At 49.5% G+C, this 15,560-nt stretch overlaps 1 long non-coding RNA gene across 1 annotated transcript in view; it reads left to right on the top strand.

The window, feature by feature from the left end:
- Positions 1-7,906, top strand: part of LOC114485170 (uncharacterized) — a 39,893-nt gene extending 31,987 nt beyond the window's left edge. The window contains exon 3 of the long non-coding RNA XR_003678644.2: positions 7,705-7,906. This is a non-coding gene — a long non-coding RNA (uncharacterized lncRNA). The remainder of the gene's footprint in view (positions 1-7,704) is intronic.
- The last annotated feature ends 7,654 nt before the right edge of the window (positions 7,907-15,560 follow it).

Below are 15,560 nucleotides of genomic sequence, written 5' to 3' on the forward strand. Positions count from 1 at the left end.
GGTCTTAAATGAGCCATAGGAGAGCCCTTGGGGACTTGAGGAGGGTGGAGAGAGGACATGACGGAGAGGAGGAAAGGGAACATGATCAGCCCCCAGACTCCATTCTGATGGCTTGGGAAGGAAGACCTTGGGTTCTTGCAGAAATGGAGGGACCCTTGCCTCCCATCCCCCATATCGATCCACTGGGAGGTGCTTTCAGATCCAATAATTTAAAACGCTACTTCTCATGAATTCTTAAGAAGCAACTAAAAAAGTAGTCTCCAAAAAGCCTCCTCTCTTCCCTGGCATCCTGTTTTCTTGGGGGGCATGGGATGTTCAATTAAAAAAACAGAATGAGCTTCAGAAATAGCGTGCAGAGTAAAGGGCAGTCTAGCTAGAGTGCTGAGCCCTGTATGGTGTGGAATCTATCATTCACTCATTCATTTATCCAAAATACAAAATCGGTGCTGACTTTGTACATGTTGTTGGACTGGGGCTGTGGGAGGCACAAGGGGTCTCCTCATGGGGTGCGAGAACTATGCATACCCATCTTCCGTTTGTTCATTTATTTTAGGCCGTGTTGGGTCTTTATTGCTGTGCGCGGCTTTCTCTAGTTGCGGCGAGCGGGGGCTACTCTTCCTTGCAGTGCAGGGGTTCTCGTTGCGGTGACCTCGCTTGTTGCGGAGCACGGGCTCTAGGGCGTCCGGGCTTCTGTAGTTGTGGCTCGCAGGCTCTAGAGCGCAGGCTCAGTAGTTGTGGCGCATGGACTTAGTTGCCCCGCGGCATGTGGTATCTTCCTGGACCAGGGCTCGAACCTGTGTCCCCTGCATTGTCAGGCGGATTCTTAACCACTGCGCCACCAGGGAAGTCCTGTTTGTTCATTTATTACCACGACTACGGGGCAGGCACTGTGTTTGGGTGCCAAGCACAAGCAGATGCAGTTTGAATACAAAGCAGAATGTGAGAAGGGCTGTGAAGGAGGGAAGGGGGCTTCGGAAGAGGCAGCACCACTCAGCACTGCTCCCCCAGCTCTGAGCAGATGCTCAGGTCCACATCCTTCTAAGCTTTCCATGGGCTTGCGGGGGCCCATAGGGATGGGATCATTTGGCTTCAAAGTTACCCCCAGGCAAAAATAAATGATGAGGGACTTCCCTGGTGGCACAGTGGTTGAGAATCCGCCTGCCATTTCAGGGGACACGGGTTCAAGCCCTGGTCCGGGAAGATCCCACATGCTGCGGAGCAACGAAGTCCGTGCGCCACAACTACTGAGCCTGCGCTCTAGAGCCCGCGAGCCACAACTACTGAGCCCGCGCGCCTAGAGCCCCTGCTCTGCAACACGACAAGCCACCACAATGAGAAGCCCACGTACCGCAACGAAGAGAGGCCCCCACTCGCCACAACTAGAGAAAGCCCGCGCGCAGCAACAAAGACCCAACGCAGCCAAACATAGGAAAAAAAAAAAGAGAGAGAGAGAGAGAGAGGAAATGTTGAGGCAGTTTTGGGGAGCCCAGGATTTAAAAAAAAAAACCCTTCTCCTCTCTCACATATTGTAAGTCACTCTCTCTTTCTCTCAAGCCCCTCCCCCACTCCCTCCAGCTCTCCCTTCTCTCCAAGAGATCAGCACATTGCAAAGACAGGTTGTTGAATATTTTCTCTCTCATCACTAAGAAGGCCTCCCTGCTGGGTGTAATCAAGAACCATAAACTCGCCTCAAGGCTGAGTGGTGTGAATCCAGCCCCGCTCCACTCACCACGATTCAGACACGCTCAGGCCGGCTGACAGCGGCAGTCAGGCCAGGCTGTTCTCCCAGAGGGCCTGCAGCCAGGGGGGCTGGTCTCCTAGAGTCTCTGGGCTCTGTAATGATGGGGCATGGAATTCAGGGCATCTCTCCTGAAAGGTCAGGAAGGAGAGGAATCGATGCCTGCAGACAAGGAGTCAGGGCATTGACAAGTGCGGCAGGCACTCCTTGACCTTCACCCCAGGTCCCCAGGTCCCTGGGGAGAGGACACAGGGGGCAGGATGGCCTCTCAGTCCTGGCAGTGATTTCCAAGGGGCCGCCCGACCGGATGGATTGGCTTCTGTCTGGTTTTCAGAACCATCCCTTTAATGGTGGAAGAGGGTGCAGACCTAGTGTTGCTCCAGAGGGCTTCGACCAAGTAGGGGGCTGGGGAGGCTGGAACGAGGGGAGAAAGTGAAGGAGAAATACCAGGGAAGCCGGCCTGCAGACTGCTCAGCTGCTAAGTGTGCCATCCTGCTCTTTGTCTGAAAATCCATTAGCTGGATTGGGAATAGTCTGCAGATGCAAAGCTGGGGAGGAGCCCTTCCCACCTTCTCTTGATTTTCTACCTTCGATATAACCTCTCCAATGCCACTGCCACGGCCTGAATCCCTGGGCTGGTCACCCTTCCTCCCTGATCTCTGTATGTCCACCATGAGCTTTCATCTGACTGTAATTTCCCCTTCCTAAAGTGCTTGCAGACTGCCCCATTGCTTGACGAAAATGAACCATGGTGAATGTTCAAGATTTGCACCCAGTATTCCTTTCTGACTCCCTCCTGCCCCCCACCTCCAAGCCCCCAGCCGGCAATCCTTCTGGATACCCTGCAGTTTTCCAAACATTTTTTTTTTTTTTTTAACCTCTGGGCCGTTGCATTCCCCATCCTCATCCTCCCTGCCAGGCATGCCCCTTCTTCCTCATCTTTAATGAACATCTCCCTGTCCTTCCAGTCTCAGCAGAAATGTCCCCGCTTCTGAGAAGCCTTCCCTGATCCCCTAGGCAAAGGTAATCCATGCTCCCTGGGCAATTTGCACATTCAGCCCTTAACATCTGTACTATGATTGTCTGTGTCCCTCTCCCCACTGGGCATGAACTTCTCCTCGAGGGCTGGGACTGAGTCTGATTTAGCTCTGTGTGCCCAGGGCCCGACACCAAGTTTGTTCGGATGAATAAAATCAGTAGTTTCATCACCAAGTTTCAACGTGGCTCTCTGTCTGAACGTGCATACCTGTGTACCTGTGCAGGCGTGTACACACATCCTGTCCACACTTCCCCTCTCCATACTCCCAACCAGACAGGGAGCTCCTTGAGGGCAGGATGGAGTCTTGTTAATCCCTGAAGCCACACGTGCAAAGTGGTCATTGGTAAGGATTTGGGGAACTGGATTTGGATTTTGCTAGAATGGATGAGCCTCAGGCCCTGCTTGGGAGATGCAGGGGCTCTCTCTGCAGGGTTGTCATTGGTGGTGATGATGTGCTTCCCAGGAAGGGTCTGGGGGAGTCACTGCGCAGGGCTTGGATGCTTAGCCTTCGTTGGGGAGGGGTTTCCATCCAAGCTTGGAGGGGCTGCTGACCCAGAATCTGCGGGCTCAATCCCTGTAGGGTTTTACAGACCCACACTAGCTAGTGGGCGGCCAGCCCCGGGGCTTTTCTCCCAGGGCTGCCAAACACTGCCACTCTCCAGGAGAGAAAAGGTAGCATCGGCCCTGGGGCAGCCTCCTTCTCCTCTCTTGGGAGGCCAGGGCCAGGAACTCAGATAAAGCAACAGTTTCCTCCTAGGCAGATGGCATGCCCACGCTCCCGCCTTTACAGAGGCCACAGAGATATTGCCCACCAGCTTCAGGGCTCTCATAACTCTTTCAAGACAATCACTTTATTTATATGAGTTTGTTTTAAAAAACCCACAGACGATCCACTGTGGGGACCTCTCCTACTGCCTCAGCTTGATTCTCTCCTATCCTCCAAGTCCATAACTCGTAGTCTTTTGATTCTCCCAGTCCACAAACTATAAAAATCTTATTTCTATAAGGTCTTTTATGGTTACCGAGATAGTCAATAGTGTCATTTTCATTCATATCATTCTGCAGGGAAGTTAGAGGAAACGAACCAGACAGAGGAGAGCTATAAATAAGGCTCAGCTACACAGGGCCCCGAGCGGATTCTGCTGCGTTCTTTTAAAACGATGCATGCACAAAACACACACACACACACACACACACACACACACACACAATATACACATATGCACACAAGTATGTGCTTGTGTGCCCACTTGTGCAGAGACAGGAGTACACGAGCTCCCCCATGCACACAGCTGTATGCACCATGCTTGTGCACACACACATACCCACGCGTGCACGCACACGCTTACACAATTTGTCAGGCTTAGAAAAAAAGCCGTTTGTGGAATTTGCCCAGCTTTGAAGGGCCAGGAGCAGGCAGCCGCACTTGCTCTGGAGAGATGGAGGGGGACTGATGCAGGCCAGCCTGGAGAATATATTCCAAAGCCATGAACCGTGGGATTGGGCACCCAGCCACGCATGAACTCCTGGGAGGGAGCTTTGGGTTTCCCGCCAACATAGGAGTCTGTGGGGTAGCCGCTCAGCCAGCACTAGGAATGGCCAGGCAGCCCACAGGGCTCCGTCTGACTGTTTGTGTCATCTGAGAGCCCAAACCCTCATTCCTGGAGGACAGCCAGCCAGCTTCACGATTCTGATTTGCACCTAGCTGCCACCTGTCCACAGCCTGCTGCCAGCGGTTTTGCCCTTAGGGCAGGACCCCAGAGGGAGAACCCCGGGCGTGACACTGGAGCAGAAAGCTGGAAGTCTCCGGTAGAGGGAGAGCTGGCACGTCTGTGTGCTGGGGTGAAGGCAGGCAGCCCACACCCGGACAAGCACAGATGGAGGAAGCAGACCCAGGCACGGGGGCGGACTGCCAGCCTTCCTCAGGTAGGCATGGTCAGGCCTCAGTTCTCACCCCAGGGAGCAGGCTGGGAAGGACGGGGCTGTGTGGCTGGTGCCAGAGAACCGTGCTCTCCTCGGAGAGCTCTGGGCTTATTGGCCAGGGGTGCAAAGGAAGGAATGGCCACTGGTGTTAGGAGGCGGGGGTTCTGAGGCTAACTCCACACTGTTGCCGCGTGTGATATCCTCCAAACGCCTTCCCATATTTGAATGTCCGTGGCCCCAGTGAACCATAAGGAGGGATGCTCTTGCAGACCCCTTCTCATTTTGGAGATGCAGATGGATTAGCTGCACTCCAGAGCCTTAGGGCAGGTGTATCGCCTTCATTTCCTGTCTGCAAAATGGGCACGATAATTGTTGCCATTAGCAACATTCCAGGGAGGGCATGAGGCTGGGCAAAGGTCCAGGAGTTCGACTGAACTTGTTTGGGAACTGGTGCATTTGGAACTTGTAAGGGCTGCAACCCAGCAGGGGGCCTGAGATGCTGAAAAGCCTCTCCTCCCACCCCCAGCTTTCTCCTCCCTCCTTACATCCCACCCCCAGCAGCCTAAACATCTGGGAATAGAGCCCAGGGCGCTGAGCTCAGGCCTTAGAATTCCTCTATCGCCCCTCCTGCCCTCTTCAAGGGAACTATTAATTGTAATTGAAGCCTCCTAAGTTAAAAGCGGCACACAGATTTAAGGATTCTTTCATCCCAATTACACATCATTTCTGGCTGCACTTTAGTGCCAGGCTTTTATCTGTTGTTCTAGGGAATCACTTATCGGCCAGAGCAGCGGGCTCCACATAGATTTCTTCCTGATTATGTTTAATGGCAAATAGAGCGTTAACCAGCCTCCCTCCCATGAGCTGGGTCTGCAGTTTCCCCAGCCCAGCCTGAGAGCAGCCCAGGGGAGCAGGAGGGCATGGGCCAGGAAAGCCATGGGGACCTCCATGTCCTGGACTGGTCAGTGTAGGGTTCGGAGGGGATCCATGTGGCTCAGGGTGGCTGAGGGGGAATTCTACCCCAACTCTCCAGGTGACCCAAGTGCTCCTTTCCGAAGGCTGATGGCAGCTATTTGTTTATTCCATGTATTTTGCAACTATTGGCATCTACGGTGTGTCAGGTCCTGAGCTGGCATCATCTCTTCACTCACATCTGTGTGTGCCCAGCTGCCAGAGGCACTGTGACACCCACATACACACACTCCCAGGAGCATGCACACACACAGAATCAAAGAAGCCTACACACACACAAACACAGAGGAGTGAGCACATACATACAGTATTCATAGACGTATGCACACACATTCACACGCTTACAAAAGCACGCACAGACAAGCACTCATGCATACCCACAACAACACCTCCATACACAAGGACTCTATTTACTCTATTTGCACTGACCGCTCTACTCTTAGCTCCAAATACACTCTCGGCTCAGCCCCACACAGGCACACAGTTTGACTCTTTATTTCACATGGAGACTTCTCTGTCTGTCATTCACAGATCAGGCTGTCATAGGAGCTTGGAATGGATCTTGGAATGTCAGGTGACAGGATTCTAGAGTCAGGCCCTTGTGCCACAGAGCCCCCTGTGTCACCCACTTCCATTGTGTCCCTGAGCCCCATCTTATACCCAATTGGATTGTACTGTGTTACGGAGCTCAGCTGGCTACTCAGTCCCAAGGTTGTTACTCTGTAAATTTCAAACTCAGCATGTCCAAAGTGGAACTCCTGGTCTCCCCCAAACTTGCCTCAACTGCAGTCTTAACCACCTCAGCTCTTGACAAGTCCTTCCTTCCACTGCTCAGGACGAAACACTTTGATTCTGACACCAATTATAATGTGTAGGGGTTTTTTTTCCCCACACCACCAAGCAATTCTCTGATACCAGCTGGGTGTCCTACAGTTCAACCCACTTCTGACACTACCTGCTGGGAGACAGCATCAGATCCACAGGTTAAGGGCTCAGTCCCATAAGACTGCCTCCACTTCAGGTGTCAATCGCTAGTCCAGGTGGTTACCTGTGCTTCTGACCCATCAATTCTAAATCAGAAGTTCCCACAACCTCCTCCTTGTGTTCGAATAATTTGCTAGGGCTGCTTACAGAACTCAGGAGACCAGTTTACTTACTAGGTTACCAGTTTACTGTGAAGGGATATAACTCAGGAACAGCCAGATGGAAGAGATGCACGGGGCAAGGTATGGGGAAAGGGCTTTCATGCTATCTCTGAGCACCACTCTCCCAGTACCCGCAAGTGTTCGCTAACTGGGAAGCTCTCTGGACCCCATCCTTTTGGGTTTTACATAAGCATTATTGATTAAATCACTGGCCATTGGTGACTGAACTCAATCTCCAGCCCCTCTCCCTCCCTGTAGGTGAAGGGGGAGGGGGGGGACTGGAATGGAAAGTTCCAGCACTTTAAGTCACGTGGTTGGTAGCCTGCCTCCTACCTAAGGGTTTTCCAAAAGTCACCTCATTGACATAACAAAGGACACCTTCATTGCTCTCAGCACTTAGGAAATGCCAAGGGTTTTAGGAACTCTGTGCCAGGAATGGGTACCATTATTATAATAAATACCAACTATGTATTTATTATAAATCACAATATCACAAACACCTTGGCATCATCCTGGACTCCTCTCTTTCTTTCATTTCCTACATCCAGTCCATTAGCAAATTCAGCTGGCTGGATTTTAGAAATACATTCCTAATCTGACCACCTAATCACCACCTTCACTGCCTCCGCTAAGACCTCTACTTGTGTAACCGAGAAGAACAAACCTGACTGCATGTTGGATCTATTCCTTTAACTTTACCCTTTACGCTCTGTTGCCTGTGCTTAGACATGCTGGCTCTGCACTTTTTGTAAAAGAACGTTGTCTATAGCCTGAAATATACATGACAGCCCATTCTCAATGCTATGACCTTTAAAGGTACAATACTTCTCCATTCACATAGAGATAAAAACTTGCAGAACAGAGAATAACATTTGTCTTGTTGGAAGTTTACAGGAAGTTTGTGGCCAGACCACCTGTGAACAGCTGTAAGAACAAAGGATTCCTGAGCCAAGAAGTTTGCAACAACCAGACACACCCCCTTTCCTTTTAGCAGAAGAGAAGCCTGAATTCTAACTCAGGGAAGATGGTTCTTTGGGATGCTAGTCCACCATCTTCTTGGTCTGTTGGCTTTCTGAATAAAGTCGCTATTTCTTGCCCCAACTCCTGGTCTCTCAATTTATTGGCCTGTCGTGGGGTGAGCTTGGACTCGGTAACACTTGGTTTACTGCAAAGACCTCCAAATAGGTTGGCTTCCGTCTGCCCTTCCACAGCAACCAGAGGAAGTTCCTTTTTTTTTTTTAAAGATTTTTTTGACGTGGACGGTTTTTAAAGTCTTTATCGAATTTGTTACAATATTGCTTTTGGTTTTTATGTTTTGGTTCTTTTGGCTTTGAGGCACATGGGATCTTAGCTCCCCAACCAGGGATCGAACCCGCACCCCCTGCATCAGAAGGTGAAGTCTTAACCACTGGACCACCAGGGAAGTCCCTCAGAGGAAGTTTCCAGTCAGAAGTTTCATGCAGTTCTCTACTCCTTTCAGAGAAATGGTTGAGGACCTTGCAGTGGCTGCAAGTCTCCCTGTGACCTCTCCCCTTCCCCACCCCGTCCTGTCTTCTCCTACTTTCCCTCCTTCCCTTCACTCCAGCCACACTGGCCTCCTGGCTGTGCTCTTGCCTTTGGGTCTCTGCTGTTCCCTCTCCTCCTAGAATGCTTTCCTTCCACATCTCTGCTTGGATAACCCCCTTTCCTTCTTCAAGTCTTTGCTCAGTTATCACTTCTTCACGAGATCACCTTGACTATTTTATTTAATGCTCCTATCTGCTGCCCCATCAGCCCCTAACCTCCCAAAGGCCCTTATTCCATTCTGGTTTTCCTTTTTTTCCCCCACAGAATGTAGACTTTCTGTCGCAGGTTGGGTGCACCAGGAAACAGACTCTCATATAATTTTGCTTGCAGGATGTTTCTTGGAGGAGTTCGCAGATCAAGACCTCTGGGGAGGAAGGAAGCAGAACTGGGTGGAGGGAAAAGCTGGATTGTCACAAAGACCCCAAATGATCCCATGTGGAGCTGGGATGACACTCAGAGTTGCTCAGCATTGAGGCAAGGGCATAGGGGCCTTTATGACCACTTATGGACCAGATGTTGGATGTGGGGAGTCACCTTGAGGGGAACAGAGCTGTCTTCTCTAAGGGCCGCTCTGGAGGAGAGGGACTCAGCTGACTGCCATAGGCTACCAGTACACCTGGCAGCTGAGGGAAGTGACTGCCTCAGTTCAGATGTGGGAGAGCTGGGAGCCATACTGCAGCATGCACCTCACCTTTCAACATACCCAAACGAGTAAGTGTAATTGTACTATAGTTATTGTCTATATCTATCTCTCCTGCTAGAGAATGAGGACCAGGAGGGAAGGGCTCTCTGTGGGCATAGCTCCCTGAAGTTTCCTAAGTGCTTTTAACAGTTTTGGCCCACAGTAGGCTCTTCCTAAATATTTGCTGAATGAGTGAATGAGCCCTCCCATTCTCCATGTTCTGCTTGTCTCAAGGACAGTGAGTTTCCAACCTTATTGGAATCACAGTCACAGTTCTTCTGTCAACGAGGTGAGCAACCATGGGCAAGTTGTCTAACTTCTTGGAGCCTCTGATTCTCCATCCGTGAAATGGGATAATAGAAATGCCCACCTCACAGGGTTTGGAGAGGATGAAATGAGCTAATGCTTGTAAAGCACTTAGCAGGTACCTGGAACAAAGTTGGTAATCAATAAATGCTGTTGATGATGCTATTCATGCCTTGGACTCTTCTTGGTTTGGGTTGATGCCAGGATTCAGATAAGACTTAAAGACAAAGCTGAAACCCCAGTGGGGGTACCTTGACCTTCCAGGTATACAAGGAGTGGTGGGTTCTGTTTCTGCAAGTCTGATATTCAGAGCTCAATTTTCGGCGAATGAGGGTAGAGATCTGCTCATAAGCTGATGGCTGGAATCCCCACCTCTGGAAATCTCAGTGTGTAACTGAGTGTGCATATGTGTCTGTATATTGTTTGTATGGAGATAATGGAGGCTGTGCTCAAAGACGTACATTCCTAAAGGATCATTCGTCCCAGTTATCAGGCCCACATAGGAAGCCAGGCATTAGTGGCGTCTGGAGAGGTCAAAACAATGATCTCCCCTTCCCCACCTTCCGCTCACTCTTTGCCTCCTGCATGGGCTCCTCCCTCTTTGCTCTCCTGAATGATCTTGCTCCCCGGTCTCCAGTGACCTTCTGGTCAAATCCAGTGGACCTCCTTGATCTCAGCAACCACTGATACTGATCACCCCTCTCCATCATGTGTTGCCTAAGATCACTTTCTGGGTGTTGTGGGTACTGGGGGATGGCCCCAGGCACCGCCCCCTTGGGATTGAGGTACTCACCCTCTCAGTCAATGCGAGTGTTGGTGGCCGAGAGCATTCCGCTGAGTCTCTCCCCAAGAATTGTCTTTGGTCCAAGGGAATGGTCTCTCCCAAGGTTATGCCCCTCCCTGGAGGCAGTTCGAATTCAATAACCGAATGATGGTTTTTACCTCATTTGGGGACATCTCTATAGAGTTATACCTGCTCTAGAGATTTCCATGGATTTGACTGAGGTCTCTGCTGCAAATGCATCAGAGTTCATCTCTCTCTGCCCAGTCCTGCTGCCCTTTCTCTTTCACAGATGTAGATGCAGGTGCTGAGATCACTGCCCAAGAAGCCCCCTGCCCCCCGCCAACCCCCGCATGCACATCTCCATCTTCGATCTGTTTCTACGGAACCTGACCTCCTACTACAGTTGGTGCTAGGAGTGGTTCCTAGGAAACAGACTCTCAAGTGGGAGTTTGGAGTTGTATCACCCACTGGCCAGTTGGTAACGAGAACCCCATCGCTGGTGGTAGGCAGAAGTCCTAATAGCCCCTGACATGCTCCAGCAGTGCAATTGTTCAAACTTTTCCCAGTGGTGAACTGGGATGGGCACTGTTGGAAGGGAACACACTGGTAGGAGTAGTATCATGGACACTGGAGAGGCTCAGAGGAAATCGTAATGGTAAAGAATACGGAATTAGACGATTGTTGCTGGGGGCTATCAGTGCATTGGAAAAAGACAATGAAGGCTGAGGGTGTTTCATCACCAATTTGAGGTAAAGCGTAAAAGCCAGAGGGCCTGCTTGCCATCGATAAACAGACTTTCTTCTGCAGCTGGAGGGCAGAAACAACTGAAGTTTGGCCCAGGATTTAATTACGAGAGTAGCAGATATCCAGAGAAAATTGAATTCTCAACATAGCAAGTTGGCTATGCCTTGATTGGTCAGGGCTTTGACTGGGAAGGAGTAGGGCCCTAACAGTTGGGATGGAGACATCTGGGCTGATGAACCTGAATGCCTCCAAATGCCAGGTCGCGCTGAGCCCTCTGAGGCAGCCGAGTGTCCTTCGCTTTCCCACTTGAGGCTAGAGCTCCCCATGCTTTAAGAAGATGCAGAGGCTTCTACCTTGCAAGAAGCCAAGCATCATGTAACATCCTGCCCCTTACCCTCAAGTTCTACTCCCCCTCCCCTACCGGCAACCCAACAGAACCCACCTGCTAAGGGAAGGAGTCACTTCAGGACTTGGCCGGGCTACACTAGCAGGAGCCAGGTGTTAAACTTCATTTCTCTCCTGCATCACTGGCAGTCCGTCTACCTCTAATTTCTACTCTGCTGGTCCACCTTCCATGTTGCCAACAGAGGAATCTTTCTAAAACATATCGCATCACGTCTCTGCCATGCTTAGAACTCTTCAGCAGCTCTTCATTGCCTCTGGATGAAGTCCACATTTTGGGGCTCAGTGTTGCGTCATCTCTTACCTCCTCTTTTATGTATTTTTCTTTTTGTACCTGCCATGAAGGCTACCACCTCTGAGCCTTTGGCTTTGCTGTTTCCTTTGCCTGGAAACTCTCTCCCTTTCCTCACTTCACCAGGCACTTTCCTGTCCCCCTTCAAGTGCCACTGGATCACCTCCTTTGGAAGACACTGTGTCTGCCTCCCAGTTCCCCTCTTTAGGGCTGGCACCTCTGTTCTCAGCTACTGAGAACACTGGCTCTGAGAGCTTACAGCTGTTTCCTTCCATGGGAACTCTTCTCAGCTACAGAAGGCATCTTGCCTAAGGTTATGCCCCCTGCCAGGGCCAGCCCCCAGCCAATGCTGACTGAGGAGGGGGGTAAAAAGATGCAACCACATTGCTGGTCAATTGCTAGCTGCTGTACTTATTTATAGGTTTATCTCTCCAGAGCACTCCTCTGCTTCTTCCACCCCCCATAGACCTCTTGCAACATTATTTCGAAGTCTGTTTGCAGAGAACCCAATCTAAAATACCTCTTAGGGTAATCTTAGATCCTCTTTCTCTGGGCTCCTTTAGGACCATGCATATACATCTGATACTGTGTGTTTTTCACTAACCCATTTTTGTGTAACAAACCAACCCAGGACTTAGTGGCTACAAATAATAATTGACTTTTTTCCTCATGACTGGCCTCCACTGGGCAGTTCAGCTCCACCTGGTGAAGTTTAGGTCACTTGTGTGGCTGCACTCAGCTGGGAGCCCCACTGTGACTAGGCTGTCCAAGATGGCCACTTATCCTCCAGGGCCTCTCTCCTTGTGGCCTGTAATCATTTAGTAGTCTAGCTTTGGTTTCCTTATAATATGGCAGCTGGACTTCAAGGGGGAAGACCTGGAAGTGACCATTCCTCTTAAGACTTGGGTTTAGAAGGCTGAGAACCTCATTTCTGCTGCATTCTACTGGTCAAAGCAAGTCACCACCAGGCTGGCCTGATTCAAGGGGAAGGGAAATAGTTTCCACCTGTTGATGGGAAGAGCATCATTTGTGTCTAGGGATAAAAGGGAATGGTCAATGACCACATTTGGAAACTATCAACCACTGCATATAACAGTCATTACGCCGGGAGCTCCTTGAGGGCAGGGATTCAGCTGTATATTCACTATTCCCAGCCGGGGCACTTCCGGGAGATGTCAGAGATTTTTGGTGACAGAGTGAGCTCAGTATTCCTCAGGCTGTGTTTGGTCCCCGTAGAGCCTGGGGAAGGGGTAGAGAGGTAGTCGAGCCAAACCTTAGGCTGTCAGCTGCCTCTATTGGAACATCTCTGATTTCCGAGAGAGCAGATCCAAATGTGTCTGGGAGTCTATTTCTGGGCACAGACTCTGCCCCCCGGGGCATGAGTGGGGCACGTTTTATTCATCCACATGGTTGCACAGGGCCCAGGATCCAAACACAGACTTAATAATTAAGGCTCGTCTCTCCTCTTTCTTGTCATTGTATATTTAGAGCATGTGGAAGTCATTAGCGTTGTTTGTCAAATATTCCGGCTACGCACCTGCTGAACACATGGAAGGATTGTACTTCTTGGCCCTCTTGTGGTTGGGTGCAGCCTGGTGATTAATTTTGGCCAATGGGCTGTGAGTGCAAGTGACTCATGCCATGTCTGGGCATTTAATTCCAACTGGCAATGTTGGAATTGATGTCTGCTCCCTTCAGTTGGGTGAGGAGCCATGAGCAGAGCCCCAGCTGACCCATGATGTGCAAGAGTAAGAAATCGTCTTTGTTGTGTGAAGCCACTACCATAGAGGGGTTGTTTGTCACGGTAGCATGACCTTGTAGCCTGACTGATACAGGGTCCTGGCTTGACCCAAGCTAGCTGAGCTCATCTTAGATCTACCTTATTTCAGGTAGATCTGGAGTGGGATGGGGGCAGGGCTCTTTGGAAAGAACTCACCGTCAGGGAAAGAGGAATAGTTGTTGGAGTGGAGATCCTAGACACAGGCCACCTAACATAAGAAACGAATTCTAATGGATTCTAAGGAATGTGTTAGAGTTATAAAGGCTTCATATTAAAATTGAATGGAATAAATATTCAGGAAAGTGGGAGCATTTTAAAGATTCCTACCCCTTTCTCCTCTCCATATATATATTCTCCCTCTCCCCCCACCCCGTCCCATCACCTCATTCACTGCTAAGTCTTTGAATAGTTGTCTTAAAGGCAGAGGGATTTGAATGCCCAGACATTTGCATATGGGCTTTCCTTCTGTGGCTTTCTTTATTCTAGTGCAATGTCTCTCTGACTTTGGTGTGCCTAAAAATTCATGTTCATCGTTCTGTAAACAAATCCATAGACACTGGACTTTATGAGTGGTTTAAGAGTTTTTCAAAGGGACTTTTGACTCTATGCAATTCTTATCTTTTTTAATATAAGTTTTTAAAATTAATTAATTAATTTTTGGCTGTGTTGGGTCTTCGTTGCTGCGCGAGGGCTTTCTCTAGTTGCGGCGAGCGGGGGCCACTCTTCATGGCGGTGTGCGGGCCTCTCTCTCTTGCTGCGGAGCACAAGCTCCAGACGCGCAGGCTCAGCGGCCATGGCTCACCGGCCCAGTTGCTCTGCGGCATGTGGGATCCTCCCAGACCTGGGCTCGAACCCGTGTCCCCTGCATTGGCAGGCAGACTCTCAACCACTGCGCCACCAGGGAAGCCCTACGCAATTCTTATCTTATGCACAGACTTCAAAATCTAACCCCTATGTAAAATGAGATTCCATTGTTCAAAACCAAAAGAACCTTGCAAATTTCCTGAGACGCTGAGAGCACAAGATGTCAGCAACAGCTGCTCTCAGCCCATTATCCACCCATCACCCAAATCCTGCTGATTTTACACCCATGGTCTAAGCCTCCATCGGCTTGTGCCTGGGAAGGGTTCCTCGCTTGTCTTTTTGCTTCTCCTCTTGCTGCTTCCAGTCCATTATCTACAGCTCAGCCAAAGGGATCTCTTCCAAACACCAAATTCCTCCTTCACTGGCCTCCTATAAGTCTTCCCCAAATCTTGAATGAGGTCTTAAGGCCCACAGGACCTGGCCCTTGCCTGCCTCTCCAGCCTAATTTCATGGCAGACTCCCCCTTGGCCTCTGTGATCCCTCCATGCTGGCCTTTCACTTCCACCAACATTTTCATCTCTCTCTCCCCTCATCACAGAACCTTGGCACCTGCTCTACCATCTGCTTGGAATGTTCTTCCTCCACCCTCTCTTTTCTGTCTGGTTCACTCCTGCTCGTGTTTCAGATGTCAGTTCAAGTGTTATGTCTTCAGAGAAGCATTTTTTAAATTGAAGTATAGTTAATTTACAATGTTGTGTTAGTGTCTGGTATACAGTAAAGTGATTCAGTTATACATATATATATTTTTTCATATTCTTTTCCATTAAGGTTTATTACAGGATACTGAATACAGTTCCCTGTGCTATACGGTAGGACCTTGTTGTTTATCCATTCTATATATAATAGTTTGCATCTGCTAATCCCAAACTCCCAATCCAATGCTCCCCCATCCCCATCTCCCCTCTGGCAACCACAAATCTGTTTTTTATGTCTGTGAGTCTGTTTCTTTTTTGTAAATAAGTTCATTTGTGTCATAAATTAGATTCCACATATAAGTGATATCATATGGTATTTGTCTTTCTCTTTCTGACTTACTTCACTTAGCATGATAATCTCTAGATCCATCCATGTAGCTGCAAATAGCATTATTTCATTCTTTTTTATGGCTGAGTAGTATTCCATTGTATATATGTATACCACATCTTTTTTTTTTAACATCTTTATTGGAGTATAATTGCTTTACAATGGTGTGTTAGCTTCTGCTTTATAACAAAGTGAATCAGTTATACATATACATATGTTCCCGTATCTCCTCCATCTTGCATCTCCCTCCCACCCTCCCTATCCTACCCCTCTAAGTGGTCACAAAGCACCGAGCTGATC

This window comes from Physeter macrocephalus, chromosome 3 (genome assembly GCF_002837175.3).
Source record: "Physeter macrocephalus isolate SW-GA chromosome 3, ASM283717v5, whole genome shotgun sequence".
Lineage (NCBI taxonomy): Eukaryota > Metazoa > Chordata > Mammalia > Artiodactyla > Physeteridae > Physeter > Physeter macrocephalus.